Raw genomic sequence first — 21,951 nt, 5'->3', positions numbered from 1 at the left:
TTCCTGAGGATTTTTCTTTGACGTCTTCTGGCGGGCGTTTTTGCTGATGAACCTGATGACGTGATGAACCTGAAGAGATCGCACGGTCCACTAATCCTCTCGTCTTCGCAATGCAAGCGTTCGCCTCTATCATCGTTGAGGTGCTGGTTCTTGCTTTGCTGGCTGCCTCATCGGATGTTCCAGTGTACAGCGAGAGACTTGGGAATGACACCGTCCTTCTCATGCGTGCTGCAAACGCTTCCGGATGTACTGCTGCGCCGCCGGCAGATCACGCGATCACCGACGTCATCATCGTATCACCGCCGTCATCGACCAGTTCAGCGACAACAGCTATAAAGTGTCACCAACTACCCTTCAAGCTTTGTGGGCTCTGACTGTGCCATCGCACGGTCCACTAACCCGTTCGTCGTCGCAATGCAGGTTAGTGTAGCACGTGACCTCTTCACTAAAAAATTAGCGATTATTTTTAGATGCGAAGCATCTCATGTTTGGGGGTTCGTCCCTCCTTTGTCGTTGTCTTTGTTGCGCCGTCCTCACCCCCGCTGCGCTTGCTCGGCTTGTTGAACGCCCGGTGGTGACTTACCCTTCTATGGCTCCTGGAGCGACAGTGTTGCCGGTGTCTTCCTGGGCCGGCACGAGACGAGCACGCTTCACGCGCCTTCGACGTTTCATCGTCGTCGGCAGCGGCGTGCGTCGGCGAGTCTCGGGAAGCCGTGGTTACAACCAGCCCACAACCATCCGGGAAACGTGCATCGACCTCGTCTTCAGCAACTTTAGGGTTAGTGCACTTCAACAGCCCTTGACTTTACATTTCATGGACTATAAGGCGGTCATAATCAAAGCGGAACGCCAACCACCTACGTTGAACAGGATGATGATGATGCTTAAATAAAGACAAACTCATACAACGTCTAACGCCTCTCTCTTTCTTTCTCTCTCTCTCTCTCTCTCTCTCTTGAATGCCTTGAAAATTACACCATCTTCCTGTAGGGGAACCCTGGTTAGTATGCGAAACAGCCATGTGGTCAACGCAATTTCCCATTTCGTAGTTCCGGTAAGTGAAAAGTGTGGTAGTTACCATGGAAACCAAACAGTGAATATAACGCCAGCTACGTACCTCAACCTAACGGAAACGATGAACTGAAAACTAATGGACACTTGAATCGACCCCATGCCTGCTTCGCATACTACTCATGGTTCCCCTACGGGAAGATGGTGCAATTTTATTTTTGGTACATCTACCGAGCTCGCATTCCTGTTGTGCCCTTACCATTCAATGTGTGAATGTCGCCCGTGCTGTCTTGCGTCTGTCGGGAGACGTGGAGTCCAACCCAGGCCCTAACGCTTCCCCTGACGACTCCCCGCCTAAAGACCCTCTCCCCGCTAACCTTATTCTGTCCGAATTGCAAAAGTTATCTGCAGGTTAGTGTACACTGCTCGCGGAAGTGCAAGGACTTAAAGCTGAGCTATGAACAACAAGCAGAGCCATGGCTGATCTAACTAAGCGTATTACGGATCTTGAAGTTCACTACCAAGGTCTTGTAACTTTTAGGAAAGATATCGAAACAATTAGTGGTAACACCGCACAAATGGCCCGTCAAATCTTCGACATGGAGGAGCGGGTTGACGACGCTGAAAATCGTTCCAGAACAACCACATCTTTTACGGCCTCCCTGACCCGAACCCGTCCGAAAAATTTGCAGATTCCGAGGAAATAATTATTAACCACTGCAGCGACCATCTAAATTTGACTCTTGACCCGAAACTAATTGAATGGGCTAACGGCGGAATGACCATCAGCGGCCTCTAATAGCCAAGTACACTTTCTTTAAAACCAAAGATGAAATTCTTTCGAAAGGACGTAAACTGAAAGGTACAAACTACAGTATTGGGGAAGATTTTTCCGAATCAGTTCGCGAAGCCCGAAAACACCATTTCGCGTTTGCCCGTACCAAATCTGAACCTTTCTCTCTGCGGTACAATACTTTGTTTCTTGGTGAAAAACACATACGTTTTCAACGAAACATTCCAAACTGTAAGCAAAATTTTACAGCAATCGCCCCGCCGTCCAAGAAAAACAAAAGGTGTTGAGGTTACAACACCGCAAACTAGCCTTTGGTTCTCTGCAATCTTCACTAATATACGTAGCTTCCTTCCAAAACGCGACGGAGTATCAAATCTTGTATCGACATCGCAGAGCAACATACTCACAGACGTCACAGATAGTAAGTTTCTAGCCGAATTGCCAGATTTTGTTGTGTTCCGGAGAGACAGGAAACACACGTGGAGGGGGCGTATCCATTGCTGTCCATGAGCAGTTATCCTGTTCAATGATAAATATCCACTGTAATCTCGACATTCTGTGGTTAATCTGCCGCGCTGTACCGGAGACAGTCCTGATAGGTGTGTGCTATCGGCCACCGGACAATAACCCTGATTTCGCCGAAGATTTAAATGATATACTCAACCAGCTAACTATTAAATATTCTACGGCGCGTATCCTACTTTTTTGAGACTTCGATTTTCCCTAAATCGATTGGAATGCGCCACCCAATAATTAACAGGCCACTCCAGAAGGAAATCATTCATTAATGTCTGCCTAAATTATAACTTGACACAGATAATAAAAGAACCTCCACGTATTTCTATCGAAACTCCTAATATTCTGGACCTGATACTGACAACTAAACCTGAAGCCTTATAACAAATTACACACCTTCCTGGGATTAGCGACCACAAAGTGATTTATGCTGCTTTTGAATTCGTCCCGGAAATACGCAAATCGTGCAGTAAATTATGCGTCTATACGACAAGGGGGATTACAATGCAATAGTCACTGAACTGCAAGCGCTCCTACCTTATTTGGAAACAACCTTGAGTGTACTATCAGTGAACGATAACTGGTAAATTTTCGAAGCAAAAATTAGGAAGCTGACAAAGCGACTTGAAAATAATAAAGAACGACTTGTTTTTTGCCGCTAAACACGCAGCAACCGCCAGCGCATGCGGTAGGTATAAAGAAGCCGAAACCCTTTATTATAACGCCATTCTAACGGCAAAAAGAACATTTTTTTTGCTGATCTTCCGAAAAGTTTAGTGAATAACCCTTGGAAGTTTTTGGAGGTGAATAACCCTAAGAAAATGCAAGGCATTATTTTGAATAATCCTTCGGGCGGGGAAGATAGCGATTCTGAATGCGCAGAATTAATCAACGCAGCATTCGCTTCTGTGTTCACAAACAAAACTAACAGTCCCATTTCGATTTTCCCGTCTAGCATCGTCTCACTAGTGCCCAGTATTGATTTCATCGCTGCTAGAATAATATCGCTTACCGACAAACCAAAACTCTCAACTTCAGCGGGATCAGACGATATTAACTCAAAATCTATAAAAAATACCAAACACATTACTACCATATATAATAATGTTCATCTGTCAGTCATTATCCACAGGTAACCTACAATCAACTGGAAAAGAGGAAAGGTCATTCTAGTCTTGAAATCAGGTGATAGATCATGTTTGCTCAATTATCGCCCAATTGACATAACAAGCGTGCCTTGCATGCTCATGGAACACGTCATTTACACCGAAATTATAGACTTCATGGACACTAATCATTTTTTTCATCCCGCACAGCACGGATTTGGAAAAAAAACTTTCTTGGGACACCCAACTTGCCCTTTTCGTTCATGACCTGCATACTAACCTGGACAATAATATACAGACTGGCGCCATTTTTCTTGACTTTGCAAAAGCATTCGACAATGTACCCCACAACCCACTGATGTTAAAGCTTTCAAAATTAAATTTACGCCCTAAAAGTTTAATTTGTATTTGAGAATTTCTGACTAATCGTTCCCAATTTGTTATTTTTAATGGACATAACTCTTACCCTCTGGCAGTAACATCAGGCGCCCCGCAAATGTCTGTTCTCGTCCCCTTATTATGCCTAATTTACATCAACGATCTACCTTTACATGTATCCAGCAATATTCGTATGTTTGCAGACATTTCTTTAATATACCGTACCGTTACTAACACATCAGCTCAAGTTGCATTGCGAGATGTTATTAACCATGTACTTAACTGGTTCAATCGTTGGCCCATGGCACTAAACCCCAATAAATGCAAGTCCCTCTCTTTTCACCGTCGCCGCAGCTCCTCACCTATTCTTGTCAAATTGGTAACGTTACATTGGAAAATGTCATCACTTATATGTACTTGGGACGTTTCAGCAACGATTTAACATGACGCGCACATATTACCAACATCATATCATGAGCTAACAGATCGCTTGGTTTCTTGAAGCGACACCTACGTCATGCACCCTTTCATGTAAAACTGCTGGCATACAAGCATTTAATTCCACCCAACTTTAATACGCGTCGCCAATATGAAGCCCTCATCAAGAATACTTACCCGATGCACTAAATTCAGTTCATAATCGAGCAGTTAGATTCATTCATTCCTCATCATCGTACAACGTGAGTGTTTCATATCTCTTAAACAAGAATCTGGGGCCCTATTCTCGACTGCACAAATTGCCGGCAATTCAGGCAATTTTCCGGAAGTCTTTTCTGATTGGCTTTCAATTTTGGTCACGTGCTTCCGGTTGACAAAGCGGTTGTGTGTGCTGTCGTCATTTTGACGTTTCATGTCGTTTACGGACACCAGTTCTAAAGTTTGCCTTATTTCTCGTTACTAAAAGTACATAATTCTTGGCCGGCAATGAAAAACCACACTAAATACAGCGGACATGACAACGTAAGCCTGTCTTTGCTATTCAACAACAATACTGCTTGTAATACACACCCCCTCTGTGATTGGCTGAGAAGGCGTGACGTAATTTAAACACTTGGCGGGAACGATTATGTCATGCATTGGCAACTTCAGCCTGCGTAAAAGTGACGTAATGCTACGTAACAGCTTGAAAGTGGCGGCTGTTTTTGTCGCAAAATACAAGCAAAATAGGGCAAACTATTGCCCCGGCTTACGGCGCCGCGAAATGTGCGGCAATTTGCAGCAGGCGCAGTTTCGCATGCGCGCTGTTTAAAGCCTGTTTCCTACCGAAACAAATTATAGTTTCAACTGCTTCCAAGTCAGCGATCATGGAACATACAAATAACATGCAGTATTTTGCTTTTATGTTTGGAAATGAAATAAAAATTATTTGTTTGGCGTAACCGCAACATAAGAGGGCAGTACAAGCCTCTCCATGACAAAGAGAACCCAATGCATGGCATTTGTCCATACTTGTCCTAGTAAGCTGTTGGGTCACATGATCGAACTCAAGAGAAAAATAACAATGAAAAGTGACTATTTAGTTCATTACAGCGCTGATTGCAGTCGAGCTTGACGAATGAGTGAATCGGCGACATCGGTGCGCTCCGCGGTTATCAGGCGTAGCGCTTCGCTGCTCTTATGTGTTATAGAAGCGATGGTCGCGGCCGTCTTTTTCTGTGATCACGCCATAAACTTGTAACATAGCAGCAGACGATGGCGTGGCGGCGGTGGCGGCAGGGAAGGTGATAACGCAACAAAGCTTGCATTGAAGCAAAAACCCTAGCTATGTTAATAAAAGCGATTGAAACAAATAAATAGATACGGTAAAAAAAATGTGTGATGTTCTTTAACTCGACATCCGCCTTTCGCTCGCTTTTGGATCAACGTTACTCGATCGCCTTGTGGTGTTGGCGCCAAATTTGACCTCCAGAAATGTGTTTTTCTTGTCAGCCTCAGCTACCGTCTTAATTTTTATAGTACATGCCAAGTGTTTTTATATCTTTCTTGCACAATATTTGATACCTTGGTAGCGATCTTTATGAGTGACTCGTCAAATTACACTGCATGTCGTCATAGCTATAGGTGCAGCACGTCACTGATTGCTTACGTCGTGCTTACGCAAAAAAACATGGACGAAATGCCGGCAATTTGTGCAGTCGAGAATAGGGCCCCTGATCTTTTAAACCTTAACATTCGTCGCCGGGTTGCCAGCCTCATTTTGTTCCACAAGTTCTATCACAGTAAATTGTGCCACACGCCCTATATCTTGCCTCCTGCCTGCATATCTCGCTGCAACGCTCATTCTTCTCATGTTGCCTGACCACGTACCCATACTACGAGAGTTGCCGCCTCATTCTTTTTTCACGCAGCCTCCGACTGGAATGGCCTTTCCGCTGATCTTGCCAAAATAATGTTCCACTCAACATTTACACAAACCCGCCGCGGTGGCTCAGTGGCTAAGGCGTTGCGCTGCTCGATTCCCGGCCGCGGCGGCCGCTTTTCTGTTGGAGGCGAAAAGAAAAAACGCCCGTGTGTACGAGATTTCGGCGCACTTTAAAGATCCCCAGGTGGTCAAAATTAATCCGGAGCCCTCCACTACGGCGCGCCTCATCGCCTGCGTTGCGTCGGCGCGTTTAACCATACAATCAATCAATCAATCAATCAATCAATCAATCAATCAATCAATCAATCAATCAATCAATCAATCAATCAATCAATCAATCAATCAATCAATCAATCAATCAATCAATCAATCAATCAATCAAACATTTACACAAAATTACACTCGCTTCTTTTCAATTTGAATACTCAAGCGTGTGCCTTTTGTACCACTGACTCTCTCTTTGTCTTTTCTTTTCCGTATTTTTTTTTCTTTCTGCAAGGTGTTACCCGTGTCAACATTTATACTGACCCTGCATATGTATTCTTTTCCTTTCTGTAGTGGTTACCCCTGGTCGCATTTATGGTTACCCCTGTTCGCATTTATACCCATCCTGCATATGTATTGCATTTGTTGTATCTGTTTCCCGCCCCTTATGTAATAACCCCTCTAGGGGGTCTTTAAGGTAATAAAGTGATGTGATGTGGTAAGGTGTTCACCGCATACACTGTTACGTTTGGAGAGGTTAAATAGCAATTCAAGGCTTGCCTTGTACTACGAGATGGTAAGGCGAGGACGCTTGACGGAAGGGGAGAATTGGTGTTTATTATACTGTTATGCAAACCTTGAGTGGCGTATATGCGAAGATGCGCAAAGGACATTTCAATGCTCAACCATCTGAAGAAGCTCAAGACAAGAAGAGGAGAACGAGATTGCGTTTCGTCTTCGCTCCATTATCCACACACCTCTCTACCATCTACGCTCGTCATACACCTTCCAACCTCACTGTAAATAAATCCATCTTGTAACAATATCCTTAATCAAGGGAAAAATGCTACAGTTGAGCAGGGACTAAAACGAGAGTGCATGATTATTACAAAAACGTTACTCCTAGAATGACTGGAATTACCGGAAAGGCGCCAGAGTCTTCGAAACATGTTAAACATCCTAAGAAGAGGGACCGTTCGGACACGCATGAAAGAGCGCCCAGTACTACATAAGTTCTAATTTGTCGCAGCTGACACGCCAGTGCGATATTAACCCTAAATTCAATGTCTTGAAGCATGTTTAAAAGTAATCAGTTGTGACCACGTGTTATTGGGCTGAGCCACGTCACATATGTGTGCTGTGAGCAATGTGGGTAAGAAATATGTGCATGATATCCCGATTATCCCCCTGAAGCCCTTTATTCATAGTTCAAATTTACATAGCAAATTACCTCTGAGTAGGCGTTCATGCAGGAAAGCGATCTCTTGCCACTCTTAGGCAAAAAGGCCTAACAGTTCGTCCTTTGGGGGAATAACGGCCTCCGCCACAATTATAACTCCCTCTGGGGACTAAATGTGAGTGGACGAACGGTTCTTCCACCACCCCGTTGGTCCGTTCTGACACACCCCAAGGACGAACTGCTGAGAGCAGCAGAACAAAAAAATTCCCCGCATTTCCCCGAGGGGAAGAATGTGAAAGTGCGAATGCACGAGTTGAATTTGCGCGGTTCGGATATGTTCGCGAAAGAGAGATCACACACACACACACAACTACAAAGAAAGAAAGATGCATTTATTCAGACACCTATTTGTGTTGTCGTTGTACTTGATTGCAAGAGCGGATCTCAACTTTGAAATTTCGTGTCAGTACTCCTTTAAGCGGGTGCATTAGCCCTTCTCACGCCCGATTCCTGGCCAATCCCCCACGTGGGTATGTGCCATGTCAGCGTGTCAGCGGCCAGGCAGCGCGCGCCCATCTCCCCCCGTTGCCAAGGAAGACGAAAAGATTCCTGGCCAATCCCCCACGTGGGTATGCTATGCGGACATCGGCGGTGGACGCAGGTTCAGGGTCGCTTAAGAAGTGCATTCGCACTTAAAACGTCGGCACCATCAGGGACCGAGCCACCGACGCCCGCAAATATACACGAGGTACCCGAAGCGCTACCACTAAACCACGCCGGCGGTTGTAATTAGCGGTAGATAATATTCTAGAGTGCAGCATGTAGTGCTGTGGACAACGCGACAGATTCATTGCAACTGCTGTCCAAATTTCTATCCGTGCACGCGAACGTGACCCCGTATTTGCGCTTTGCGCTTGCCGCTTTGCTCAGTTTAGGGACTATTGCTCAGTTCGGTTCTAATTACAGCCTGACAACCGTAGTTTTTTCTCGTAAAGAACAATCAACTCGTCGCCTAGTTGAGATAGCTAGGTAATCGGACGGCTCATTTGTTTCCGCATCAATTAGAGGAAACTAAGTCTATTCTTCCCGTTCGATACATATGTTAAGGGCTCTATGTATCGTATCTGAAAGCGGTCGTCTGTGTTAGTGTCAGAATAGGTAAACAGACCACATTTTCCTGCATCGGCGAAACCAAATTCGGTATTGCTTAGCCTGAATTCTTCAATTTAGCGTCGCTAGACGATTGCGACTGGGTAATGCAACCGGGGTTTACATCAGTTGCAGCATTGTCATAGCTTTGGTGCACAAGGCAATTATGCACCGAGTGCAAAAGATAACTTCAATACGCTTACCTGTAGTGACCATGTTTATTTCGCAGTTACCATCAGCAACTAATGCGTTTTTTTCTCGCCTGTTAAACATATACATATTCATTACGCTTAGGAATCAACGTTTGCTATTGCCGCTAATATTTGTATTATTGTTGATGCGCTTGAACTCTTTCATTGGCTGTTAATACCTCGCGCGAATCGTATGTAACACAGCGTATCAACATAACTTCACCAAAAACCGTCTGGCCATGGCGCTTCTCCGCTCCTTACCATTACCCGCCGCTCGATTAACAATAGGCGATTTTCTTATAATTAACATCTATATTTTCTCCCGTGGCACCATCTAAAGGACCCACTGACTGCAATGACTTGTGTTTTGCAAATCTAAAACTGTTCACCGACATATTCGCGAAGGGCAACGACGATGCCATTACAGGGGATTAACGACGCAGCAAAGAGAATAACGGCGTGCGTTTTGTCTTCCCGTTACTCCTTATATAGCGGTGGGGAAGAGCAGTAAGTCCGCATTTCTGTACGCGGCACATACTCTGCCACAGATATTCCCCTTGAAGGTGAACGGTCGCCCACGAAGACTAACGGCTGTATTTTAGTCCCTATTTTAGCCCTTTTTGCCTAAAACTGAAAGTGACGCCGCGGCCGCAAAGTCCCCAGTAAATTTGCTCCATGTAAAACGACCTTTAGGTGAGGGGCCTGGGAGAAGAAACGTAACAGTACTATCGAGAGCGGCCGGTTCTATCGTGTACGAGATTACTCCATTTACGGGCCCGGTAGGCCTACGTCTTTCCTTACCCGCAGTGTTTTTTCGAATAGTGTACTCCGGGTGTCCCCGTGATTAACATACACTATACGACGGGGGCGCGGAGAAGCCTTGTCAATTGGAGCTACGCTTGGATTTCCAACTTGGTCAACATGCGTGGATGGTGCCGTGATCGAGTACAAACCCGAGGCATTAGTGGCTGTGTTGAAGTGCCATGAGAGGAAATGCGGATGCTCATAGGTGTTATAAAAGCAGACATGATGAAATAGGGCGCTCTTATAACCAGGCCTATAAAGCAACGCGGTCCCATAAACCGCAGGGCAGAAGTCCCTCACATGCCTAAATCGGTTGCCCTGGTTTTCCTGGGCGCTTGGAAACGTGTCGCACACATGAATACGCAGACGATCCTCCAATTTTGCGCCATTGCCGGAGGTCTGATGGTGGCGTCCTACCGCCTGTTGGGCAGCCATTTTTGACTCTTTTAGTATAAGTCAACAACATTTTCCCTTGCTTTATTTCTGTCTATATATTGATACGAGGGAGAGCCATTATAGTTCTTCATTCCTACTTTCCAAGGACAAAAGAAAAGACTTATTTAGTAGTAGGAGAACAGTCGTTTATTTCTGTGAAGGCCACAAAGTACGTTTAGTAATGCTTTATTTTTATTAAAAATATATCTGGGGTCCTGGTTCCTGAAAAAGAGCGGAGAAAAGAAAAATATGTAAATAAATTTTTGTTTTAGATTGTACTGAGCGGTAACCGCGTCAGAATAGTTTGAATTCGATTTTGTGAGTTCACTACCTTTCTTCACACCGCAAGTATTTTTTTCGCCTATTGTGCGTATGGCTATTTACTGATTTTGATTTTTGCGTAAGAACCAGGTTGCACTTGCTGTCATTTATTTTTTATTGTTAAGTTTCCTTCTACTAAATTTTCCCCTAAATGTAAGCGGTATTGTTTTTGATCTGTGCGGGTAATTTTTAGCGGAGGATTAGGAGAGGGGTTCAATTGATACACTTTCTAATATTTATGAGCAATGCGCTTTTGTTGGTAAAGAACATCAGAACCCGGGCTATAGTCCACATTGTCGAAGAAATGCACGCCACCTCAATAAAAGAAAAAGTTCATACTCCAGACTAACTAGGGTCAGCACGTAAATACCGCCCAATACACTCTTATCTGCAACCGTTGTTTTCTTGCCGATTGCCACAGAAACTATCCGTAGCACGCAACGAATGGCGCCTTGTACGACCCTAAAAGTTTAAAACTGAAAAGGTAATACGCATTTTTCTGTAGTATTTAAACTGCAAACGAATGGTATCCTAACAAGTTTAAAACTGGAAGTATAAATTTATTAGAGAGGAAATCGTTGTGGTAATTAATTTTATTTATTGATTCATTGTCAATGGGTATCTGACTAATTTAACTAAAACTCAGCCAACCATTCCCGGTGGGAATTTTTAACTGCGGCACAAATAACGCACCGTGCTGTTTCTCCGGCAGGAAAAACAGGAGCCTACTTCATTTGCGAGAACAAGGAATTGTGCCCGAAAAAAATTCCCCCGCATTTCCCCGAGGGGAAGAATGTGAAAGTGCGAATGCAGGAGTTGAATTTGCGCGGTTCGGTAATGTTCGCGAAAGAGAGATCACACACACACACACAACTACAAAGAAAGAAAGATGCATTTATTCACAGACACCTATTTGTGTTGTCGTTGTACTTGATTGCTAGAGCGGATCTCAGCTTTGAAATTTTGTGTCAGTACTCCTTTAAGCGGGTGCATTAGCCCTTCTCACGCCCGATTCCTGGCCAATCCCCCACTTGGGTATGTGCCATGCACAGACACCTATTTGTGTTGTCGTTGTACTTGATTGGTAGAGCGGATCTCAGCTTTGAAATTTCGTGTCAGAACTCCTTTAAGCGGGTGCATTAGCCCTTCTCACGCCCGATTCTTGGCCAATCGCCCTAAGTGGGTATGTGCTAAAGAAATTAGGAACTCTTCTTGGCCAATCGCCCTAAGTGGGTATGTGGTGCGGACGGACAGACGGCGGTGGACGCGTGATTCAGATTGCTTGGCCAATCGCCCTAAGTGGGTATGTGCTAAAGAAATTACGAACTGTTCTTGGCCAATCGCCCTAAGTGGGTATGTGGTGCGGACGGACGGACGGCGGTGGACGCGTGATTCAGGGTCGCTTAAGAAGTGCATTCGCACTTAAAACCTAAGCACTATTCAGTATTCCTCTGTTTTTGTGCGCATGCGCGTTGTCGTGATTTAGTAAAGTTATTACAAAAAAGGTTACATACGGTAAATGAAAGATTTGCATTCAAATAAAGTTAAAGTATAGCTATTTTGAATGCTATGAGTACACTCTTGATGGAGCTTTACAGATACGGGAGTAAAAGTTCACATGCTGCTGAACGGCTCCGTTCAGGCAAGATTTCCAGAATTTTGTGCTTGGGTTTTGAATTATATTTCGATGCATAGTTTGACACGTGCACGTAGTTATTTTCTTATTTTGTGACATGTCTGTCTCTGTGTGTATTATTTAAAGTGCAAGATACGGGGAAAATGTACGCAAAATTGTTTGGAATTGATTTTGCTGAATTTAGTGGACATCACAGCAAACAATATACCAAAGAAAATGGCGTCAGTATGTATATAAGTTTGAATTGCTATTTGATAATTAATTCCGACATCAAGTATGAGTTTGCAGTAGGGAAGAGCACAAGAAAAAAAAACAGAAGCAGTTAGTTATACTTTTATCGAACCTTTGTGTTAGTTCAATGAAATTTGGATGAACCATATTTTTATATAGCAGACAAACGCGAGAATATACGCGTCCCGGTGGCGTTGAGATGCTGCTAGAATGACTTTTGGGCCGCGGTTTTATGTTATTTTCTTGACCACTGCGACATTTTTTCTTGTGGACTCCCGCTAAGATATAGCTTCCTGTGGTGATATTGCTGACAAGCAGTCAAAGACTATATTTTAATTGGGAATGATACCTTAAAACACGAGTAAGTGATCGTGTCGGTAACGGTAACCACAATTCTCCGGAATTAAAGTCGATGTAGTGATTACATGTGTGAATTCTGCAACAAGTTAAAACTAAATCAAGCTTGGCGTCATGGTAGAGTGGATTTATGGGTGAACCTTCGTAAACTTTTTTTTCAACATATCTCGCGAGCGAGTTACAAACAAAATTCTGGTTGATTCCTCTGTCAGGAATCAGTAAAATACGAAGATAAAATGTGCAGTGAAATCTGCATTAGAGCATGATTTGCGGGTCGGCGGCTGTCTCGTGGGTGTGCTTGGCGAGCAACTTCCTGCTGGCGGGTCACTTCAGCAAAGGTATACTCGCGTCATTTCCTTGGCAGATATGAATTCAGTGAAATCCTCAAACACACAATATTCCCTCATTTGGTGAACTTTCTTGAGTCCAATCAGTTTTTTTCATAATTCCCAACGTGGTTTCAGAATAAACTTCTCTTGTGAAACTCAACTTGTTACGTTTACCAATGACTTGCATGCATTTCTTGTCTCCTCTTTTGTAACTGACTGTGTCTTTCGGGATTTTTCCAATGCGTTCGATAAAGTAATCATCAATTTCCATTAAAATTATGTAATTTGAAAACTGATCCCCAAGCCTTACAATGGATAGAAGTATTTCTTTATAACCGAACTCAGTTTGTGTCTGTAAACCAAACTAACTCCCCTGAGGTACCTGTGCGCTCAGATGTACCTCAGGGCGCTGTGCTGGGACCCTTACTTTTTCTCATATACATTAACGACCTGCCTAGTAATATTTCTTCTTCTATTTGCCTCTTTGCTGATGACTGTGTGCTTTATCGTAATATTACTAGTTCCTCTGACGTTGAATACCTACAATGTGACTTTAATATATTTCTACTTGGTGCAAACTTTTGCATATTCAGCTTAACATAACTAAATGTAAACTGATGAGGATATCCCGTAATCAATTAATTTGTACTGGTTATTTTCATAATAGTACCCCATTTGAGTCTCTAGTCCAATATAAACTCCTTGGTCTGCACACAACTAACAACCTCTCCTGGTGTCGACATATTGATTTTATAACATCGAAGGCTAGCCGCATGCTTGGATACTTAACGCGAAATTTTTCCTTATCACATTCTTCTCTCAAAAAACAGTTCTATGTTACTTATGTGCGCCCCATACTAGGGTATGCTCGGCAACTTGTGATTCTGGATATACTAATCTAAGTAACCAACTTGATGCTGTACAAAACCGTAATGTAAGATTCATACTTTCTAACTATCATCGTACGGCCACTGAAACTTCTATGAAATCCATTCTGAACCTAACTCCTCTCGCTACATGTAGAAAACTGTCCCGTCTGTGCCGATTTCAGAAAGTGTATCATAATAACCATGTACTCAAATCACGCTGGATACAACCCGCACGTTTCTGACCATCGCCACAAAGCTTATATCCCGCACCAAAACACTGTCACCTCTTCTCGTGCTGTGAGTGGTACCACCTGCCTGCTTCATTAGCTTGCATTACTAACCCTGACCATTTCTGGGAAGGATTCTCAAATTCAAATTTCCTGCAAGTGTTTTTCCAATCCTTTCTAGTAAGGAGTGCTTTTTTTTTTTTCGCTGTTTATTGTTTAATTTTGTAGTGTATTGTATGCTTGTGTCAATCCCCCGTCACTGTGTTCTTTTACGCGAATGATGTGCGCTTTTCATTTCCTTGTCTTTTGCTCCGAGTGTGATGTCGTTTATGGCTGCCTTTAGTGCATTTGCTTTACCAGGTGTTTTTAACATTATTGTATATTTTGGTGCGTACAATCTTGAAACACTTGTCGCGTAATTTCGACATCTTTTTTTGCGTTTATGTGAGCCCCTTCTGAGGGTAAAATAAATAAATAAACATAAGTTTTTGTGTATTCCGGCCTAAAACACTTTAGCGTTAAAATATAAAACCTGAAAAAGAACAACCCGAAGTGTAACGTACTCTTTAGTACTGAACGTTGCTTCCCCGCAAGAAGACTCTGCGTGCAGGGGTGCACCCTTTAGAGGCCGCTCGCTTCGATGTAATGGCGTCACTTCCGTGACGGATACGAAGTTACCGAAACCTTGGTGTATCCCGCAATAAAACACTGTCGCGTTAAAATCAACATAAAATGACTCAGGCTCAACAATTCGTAACGGGTTAAACGTGATATCCTCGTTTAGTGTAGCGAAGGCGAGGACTCCACGCACAGTGCTTTATTAGTTCGCCTTTGCTTGCGATTGCACAGCCTGACGTCTATTATGTCTACTTGAGGATTGCATTCAACGATCCGCCGCATTTCAAGGACAGGCACAGGCAGCCCAGCCGGGGCGCCATCTACGGCGAGGCTGCGGACCAATCGCCGGCGAAGGAGCCACTAAGCCCTTGCCTAGTCATGGTCGCTCGCGATGAAGCGCACGCGCAGACGGCAGAGGGTATAATTCCCCCTCAATTCTATATGCCGGCGGGAATGATAATGGGATCTTAAACTGTACTATCCCGCTGTACATCAAGTAAGGAGGTGTTGCATTTTGGACACAAAGCGAGTGCATCTATGCTGAAATACTTTTCATCAGCGTGTCGTACCGACAAAAATACCAGTTCACTTAGAGTTCGCGTTCTGGTGGAATAACTTCGTTCCGTTTGAGTTCCGGTTCAAGAAAATTACACACCGAACCGGTTCGGTTCGCCGCCCTGAACCGGTTCGCGAACCATTCGGAAAGACTATTACCAAGTGAGAAAAAATGCCGTTGGTAGTTAGAAGGGACCTCAACCAAAAATATACAACTTCGTTTTATTAAAAAGATGTCTGTCTCAACTGCAATAATGTCGATCTTAAAGGTAATTTTAAACAATTAGGCTAAATAATCGGGATAATAGGTGAAGTTATGCCATTCACTAGGCATATCCTTGCCTAGCCCTTGTGGCGTCACAACTGCACGTTTCTGCGATTGGCAGCGGCGGACAAACGCCACACTTAAAAATTAGGTTTCTGAGATTTAGTTGGGCCTCTAGTCTTGGACCTCTTGAGTTCTGGCATAAAATTGAATGCCTAAAAAATCTGTTTTCCCTCATTACGTCAGCGCTGACCGGTGGTAGAATCAAACTTGAATGTAACTTTTTCAACACTCATTATCGTTTCTGGTGAATGGAATGTCCGGCGGGGCCCGAATAGCAAAGAGCGAGTTACTATGGGCTAGTTTTATCAAAAGAACCAAGATCCGATTAATTTTGCTTTCATGGTTGCTGTGAACTCCCATGAAAAGCGTGTATATAGATGCAGCAGGGGAATCGCGCCGACCACAAGCTTAGGCGACTTCGGTAGGGAGCTGCCTTTCAGGCACACAAAAAGGAAATTCTACCTGAATTTGTACAACACTACAATCTACTAGAAATGGTAGAAAAAATTTTGAAGTTCTGTACAAATGGGTACACATCCTTTCCAGCGCTCTTTTATACAATGAGACTCAATACAGCCGATTTCCACTGCATACAGAAGTGAATAGCTGGGACGTGGATTCAGCAAGAGTAATATAAGCAGTTTTATATAGTAGTATAAATGTACCATGTACCCCTCTGCATCTCCATGAATTTGAAAATGCGACAAGTAGGCATTTTTGGGTGTGGGTCGCTGCTTCAACGTTGCAGGAAACTGATAGCCTGCCAGCCCCTGTACAATTTCTTTATTTACGCGGGCTTATTAAGTAACCGGACTGCGAGTGACGTCTCCCCCAGATCGGGCAGGCAACGTATGGAAACGTACCATGAGATGGCTCTGCCCTACCGCCTAGTATACATAAATATCCGCCAATTCATAAATCCCTCAACAATATTCCGCAAGCCACCTGGTGGCAGCTCCCAACTAATAAAATATATGATGCTTGTAAATTACCATTCGTTTATCCAGAAGCTTGCCGACTCTAATTCTCCCAATGTACTGCCGAAAGAGGGGATGTCGTTCATATATTGTATGGCGGCCCTGAGGATCCCTCTCCCAGCGGTGTGCAATGACTAAATAAGGAGCAGTGGGAGGGAGCGATGCTCAGCACAAATCCGTCAATGCAAGTTCGGGCCGCGTCAAGAGCGTTGGAGGTTTCTGGAAGAAATGGTCTTAAGGCCACCCTTCGCGACGAATAACCCACTGTCGCCTGCACCTTTTTTGACGAAACTAATTTTATTATTCCATCCATTAAGCGCGCCAATACACAAGACACCATTGTGTCGTCAAATAAGTATAACAGGTTACGAAAAATAGAATCTTTAAATGGAATTTCTTTTGGTAGGTATAGAAGTAAGATATTCGCAAGATAATTATCAAAAATCTGTATTCTTTCGTTTTGTTAGCGCTTATTGTGTGTTGGTGTACAATGCTAGCTTATATAGTCGCAGCGAGACCTGTACCTGGAAGCGCAAAGCATGTTTTATCACGGGTGGTCTGAACGCGCAGACAGGCCATGGCTGATGGTACATAAAGAAGACAAATCCTTGTATGACACTGACCGCGCTTTATCAACAACGGATGGCGAACTGTTTTTTTTTTTCGTAAACCGTTAACCGTTATTTATTGCTTCGGTTCAGTTCGGGTTCGCGTTCAGCGTGCTAACGAAATACCTGTTAGGGTTCGGTTTCAGTTCAGAAAAAAATATCAGTTCGGTTCTGGTTTTCGGTTCGGTTCGGTTCCGGCTAAATACCCTGCTTTTAACATAACCACTTCCCTCAACAGCAGACAGAAATTCGATTTTTTATGGGTGGTAACTGTTCTAGGCTGTATGCACTTCTACGCTTTTCCTCTAATGAAGCCTTGCAGTTTGTTTCCCAGAATTACCTCCACCGCTCCGGTTCGGGAAATCTAATTGGTCTGTCATATTGATTGCGATAGCTACAATCACGTTGATACACATTGTGCGCAATCTTTTTAATTCTATGTCCACACGCGACTAATTCCCCATCACTTTTGTTGTATTTCCTGCGCCATTTTGACTTCTCATGCAACCTAATCTAGGAACCGCCGTTTTGAACGCTTATTTCTCCGCATTGCGCGCGTGGCGCAGAAAAGCCTTTTGTTGCGCTGCAGAGCATAAAATTAGAAACAACTCATTGGTAGTTATGATCGCGCTGCTACAATCTAACTCAAGAATATAAAATTACTGGGGTAAACAAACAAAGCCACTGTCACTGAGGCGAGCTCGTTAAAGGTGGTTGACGTCGTCTGATTTCACTGTTAAACTCAGTGATTATTATTCATGCAATGAAGACTAGGAAACAAATAATTCACGTTAGAAACAATTATAAAAAAAATCTATAAACTATTCAGTAGCAAGAGACACACACAGAGAAAAAACATTTATAAATAGCAGGACAGTTATATGCCTAGAGACAATACTCAGAACCTTTATACGGGCTCTGTTTTAGATAGACAATGTCAACACCCAGCTCCGAAGAGGTGGCAATGGGGCACGATACAGTCCGGCTGACCGAGTGTCTAAGCGCGTCAATATGAGTAAATGCCGCACTACTATTATGGCAGGATCAGAGATAAAAATAACTCGCATTGTGAACATCCGGCCACAACCGGAGAGTGACGCAAAAGGAGACTGGCTAAAGCGTCACTTAGTGACTATTTCGGAAAATTATATACGCAGATATTTTGCTTGTCAACGAAAACAACATACCTTACCCTTGAGGCTAACAAACATAAGAAATTCCGCTGGAGTAGCTCAATATTCACGCGAAGCCCGCCCCAACACAATTGCACACCCCACGTCAGCTTGCCATCCGAGTTTGGACTGGCCTACTCGTCACCTAGCATAGCACGTATAGAAATAAGTGTGCCCTAGCTTTTTGGATTAAAAAACGATGCGCCAATGCTTGCATCCTGTTGCGGAAAGCAGACACATTATTTAAACGCTAGGCCTAACGCGTATATATTCAAACTGGTTTTGTGTCTTGTATTAGGATCAACGAAAAAATAGCTGACTTTGTTGGAAATCGTTTAGCAGAAGTTGTAATTTTTATACAAATATTCATGTTGAAATAACCACAAATACGCGTACCAAGGCAATGTGAAAGGCTTTCCTCGGTGCGTTATTCACACGTCTAAGTTATTTTTACACGACCTTAACATTCACAAGTGTTCTTTGCTAAAACTCTGCGGCAAACCATACACCGGCTGCCGCTCACAGCCCAACGCGTTGCTGAAAAAGAACGCATAACATAAATGTTCTCTTTGATGCGCAGCGCGTGAGTACATGCAGTGGGACAATCTCTCTTGCCCACACACTTAGGCGACGTCGGTGGGGCGCTGGCATTCGCGCCAAAGAAAAGTAAATCCTACCTGCATTTTTGCAGCCGGCGATCGACAAAAAACTCTAGAAACTTTTGAGAGTTCTGTGCCAATGCCTAAACGTCCTTTCCAGGCGGTCTTTTTATGAAAAGATCCTCTATAAAGCCGCCCTCCCCTCTGTACAGAACTTAATTGTTGGGACGACATTTCACCAAGGGTAATATGAGCAGTTTCATACAAAAGTATGGTCCCTCTGCCTTGCAAAGAAATAAATTATTTGCATAAGGTTGACACAACTAGTGTCCTGTGCTCACTAGAAATGCTGCGAGCACATGTTCAGCGCTTAACAGGCAACAGAAGATATGGGAGTACACGTGAGAGCCTTGGCTTCTTTCAGCTTGGGAATTCGCATCAGCCTAGCCTGCTGCCACTAGCGGGACGACCAGATTAACAAGATTCCTTTTTAAGGCGCATTATATGCATTACTGCCATTTAAAGCGTTTATTGAAATTCATGACGCAGCACATCAAAAAAGACTTTGTTGGTCATGTGGCTGACCGTAAATAACAGTACGCTGAAATAAACTCACGTAATATTGGCGAACGATCTCCAGGTTATCCGAAACCCAAGGGTCAATCCTTGTGGCGTAACTTGTGTCGGCTACTGAGTTGTCGATTTCGGTCGCCGTGGAGTCGAAGCTTGCTGTAACCAGCCAGTGTCCCCTTGAACTCCGAATATAGAAGGTGATTAACTGCCTCCTTTTCACATTCTTCAGTTTGTAAATGGCGGTTCCGTAGTCGCCCCCCTTCCCCAACGTCCAGCCTTTGTCTCGCCGCTTAAGGAAGATCACAGCGCTGCAATTGAAGGAAATGGTGGTAGAAAGACGGCTGCGTTCTGGGTGTACATATAACACGTAATTGTAAGGTGGTCAAATACGACGTGTGAGGTTTTTTTTGTCTAATAATAACCGAACTGTCGCACTGCTTTCAGCCGCTCAAACGAAGAAGCTTTGAGGGAAATATTTGCTTAAACGCCTGCACTGGGCACCTTGAGTAATCTTTGGGGATGGTACTGGCGACACTGCTTACCTCGAGCCACCATATTCACGCTGTAACCAGCCGTTGTAACGAGTTTTAGGTTAAGGGCAGAAACCAGAAACGGTGGCTGGCGGAGCCTTGATCAAGGTTCGGGAGATGGGCTCCCTGTCTGTTTAGCAGTCAGGGAGCTCCGGGACATCTTCAGCTATCAGGGTAAGGCTGTACAAGAAAGTAACCCCGTCCCTTGCTTTCATACTATACTGTATGGTAATTTCAGCCCTACCCTTCCCCACCCCCCGCCAACGTGATTGGTCCCTGAAAAGGGGCCAAACCGAAGTTTTATTTACAGCTCTGCAAGCATCCCCCCTCTCCGAGAACCCAACAACTGTCACTGAGAGTTGATAAACCAAAGCCGGTCTTTTCCCTGTCGGTATTACTCGTCTCCAAGTTCCTTGAAGGAATGCTTTGCAGATCTTTCGAGGGAAAAAAATCTCAGAGCCGGCGAAGTCCTACACGAAGTAAAGACGCTTTGTCTTTACTTCGAGTACGACTTCGAGCAAGCAACAAGTCTCCTCACCCAAACCTGCATGGAAGATTTGGACCTGAGTGTTACACCCCACCGCAGCCTTAACAGCTCGCTGGATGTGATATCTGAGGCAGATCTTCTAACCGAAACACAGACCGACCTTCTGGACGTCCTGAAGGATCAAGGTGTTACGCCCGTCAGGAAAATCACCATACGCCGGGACTAGGTAGAAATACAAACAAAAAACATAACCCTGACTTCAACAGATTGATTGATTGTAGGGTATAACCCGCCGACGCAACGCAGGCGATGAGGCACGCCGTAGTGGAGGGCTCCGGATTAATTTTGACCACCTGGGGATCTTTAACGTGCCCCGAAATCTCATACACACAAGCGTTTTTGCTTTTCGCCTCCATCAGAAAGGCGGCTGCCGCGGCCGGGAATCGAACCCGCGACCTAGTGATCAGCAGCGCAACGCCTCAGCCACCGAGCCACCGTGGCAGGTCGACGTTCAACAGATCAAAACTTTCTGAACATATCAATGCTGCTCTTATTAGTTGTAGAGTACGTCCATACATACATAAATTGCGCCGCTGCTGCAAGTGCAAGCAGTTCCATATCGGTACAACTTCTTGCCTCGACAAAACCTGTGCGAAATGCGCCGCACAGGAACACCCCACTGAGAACTGCAACTCCACCACCCTCACTTGTCCAACTGCCGGGGACCGCACATGGCATACTCCAGGACATGCGAAAAACATTCAGCAAGAAATGAAAATAATCAAGGTCAAAGTGATGGAGAACATTGCCTTCCTAGAGGCGCGAAGAGGTTCGGCTCCTTCCCGTGGGGTAGGTACGCCGACGCAGCTAGTTGGGGGCGTGGGGAGTGGGCTGGAGTGGCGTCAGGTATCGGTAGCAACTCGGTACCGCGAGTTGGACTTTTGCTTGTTCTCACAAAAAACCGCCTACATACCATAATTTAGGACAAAATACAATCTCCTATCTTGACTTGGCTATTGGTTCCACAGTTCTCTTTCTTTGGCTTGAGTGGGACGTGGGCACGCACCCATATAGTAGTGACCACGTCTAGCCTTCACTAACGTATATAGGTAAAGCACCAAGTATTCCATCATCCCTTAAGAGGTTCAATGAAGCAAGAGCAAAATGAAACACATTTACAGACATCTAAACTACTCTACACGTCCATACGACACCTACATGTTGGAGAGGCAACCCAACTTATGACGGCGCACATCCTCGACGCACCGAAAGCTTCATTCCCCACGCCTGTAGTGCCCCGCGCAACCAGAGGAGGCCGTGGTGGAATGAAGAATGTAGTAGGGCGCGAGAGGCCCAGAATAGGTGAAATGTATTTTTCGTCGGTACCCCACGTCGGGTAACCTCC

The 21,951-nt window shown here is 44.4% G+C and overlaps 1 pseudogene; it reads left to right on the top strand.

Annotated features, from left to right (window-relative positions):
• Positions 1-118: 118 nt before the first annotated feature.
• LOC144160144 (uncharacterized) lies at positions 119-20,772 on the top strand (annotated as a pseudogene).
• The last annotated feature ends 1,179 nt before the right edge of the window (positions 20,773-21,951 follow it).

This window comes from Haemaphysalis longicornis, unplaced genomic scaffold (assembly GCF_048455015.1).
Source record: "Haemaphysalis longicornis isolate Haplotype H1 unplaced genomic scaffold, Haemaphysalis longicornis Haplotype H1 scaffold_10, whole genome shotgun sequence".
In the NCBI taxonomy this organism is placed as follows: domain Eukaryota; kingdom Metazoa; phylum Arthropoda; class Arachnida; order Ixodida; family Ixodidae; genus Haemaphysalis; species Haemaphysalis longicornis.
The sequence above is the reverse complement of the archived record's forward strand: the minus strand, read 5'-3'. Positions and strand labels throughout refer to the sequence as shown.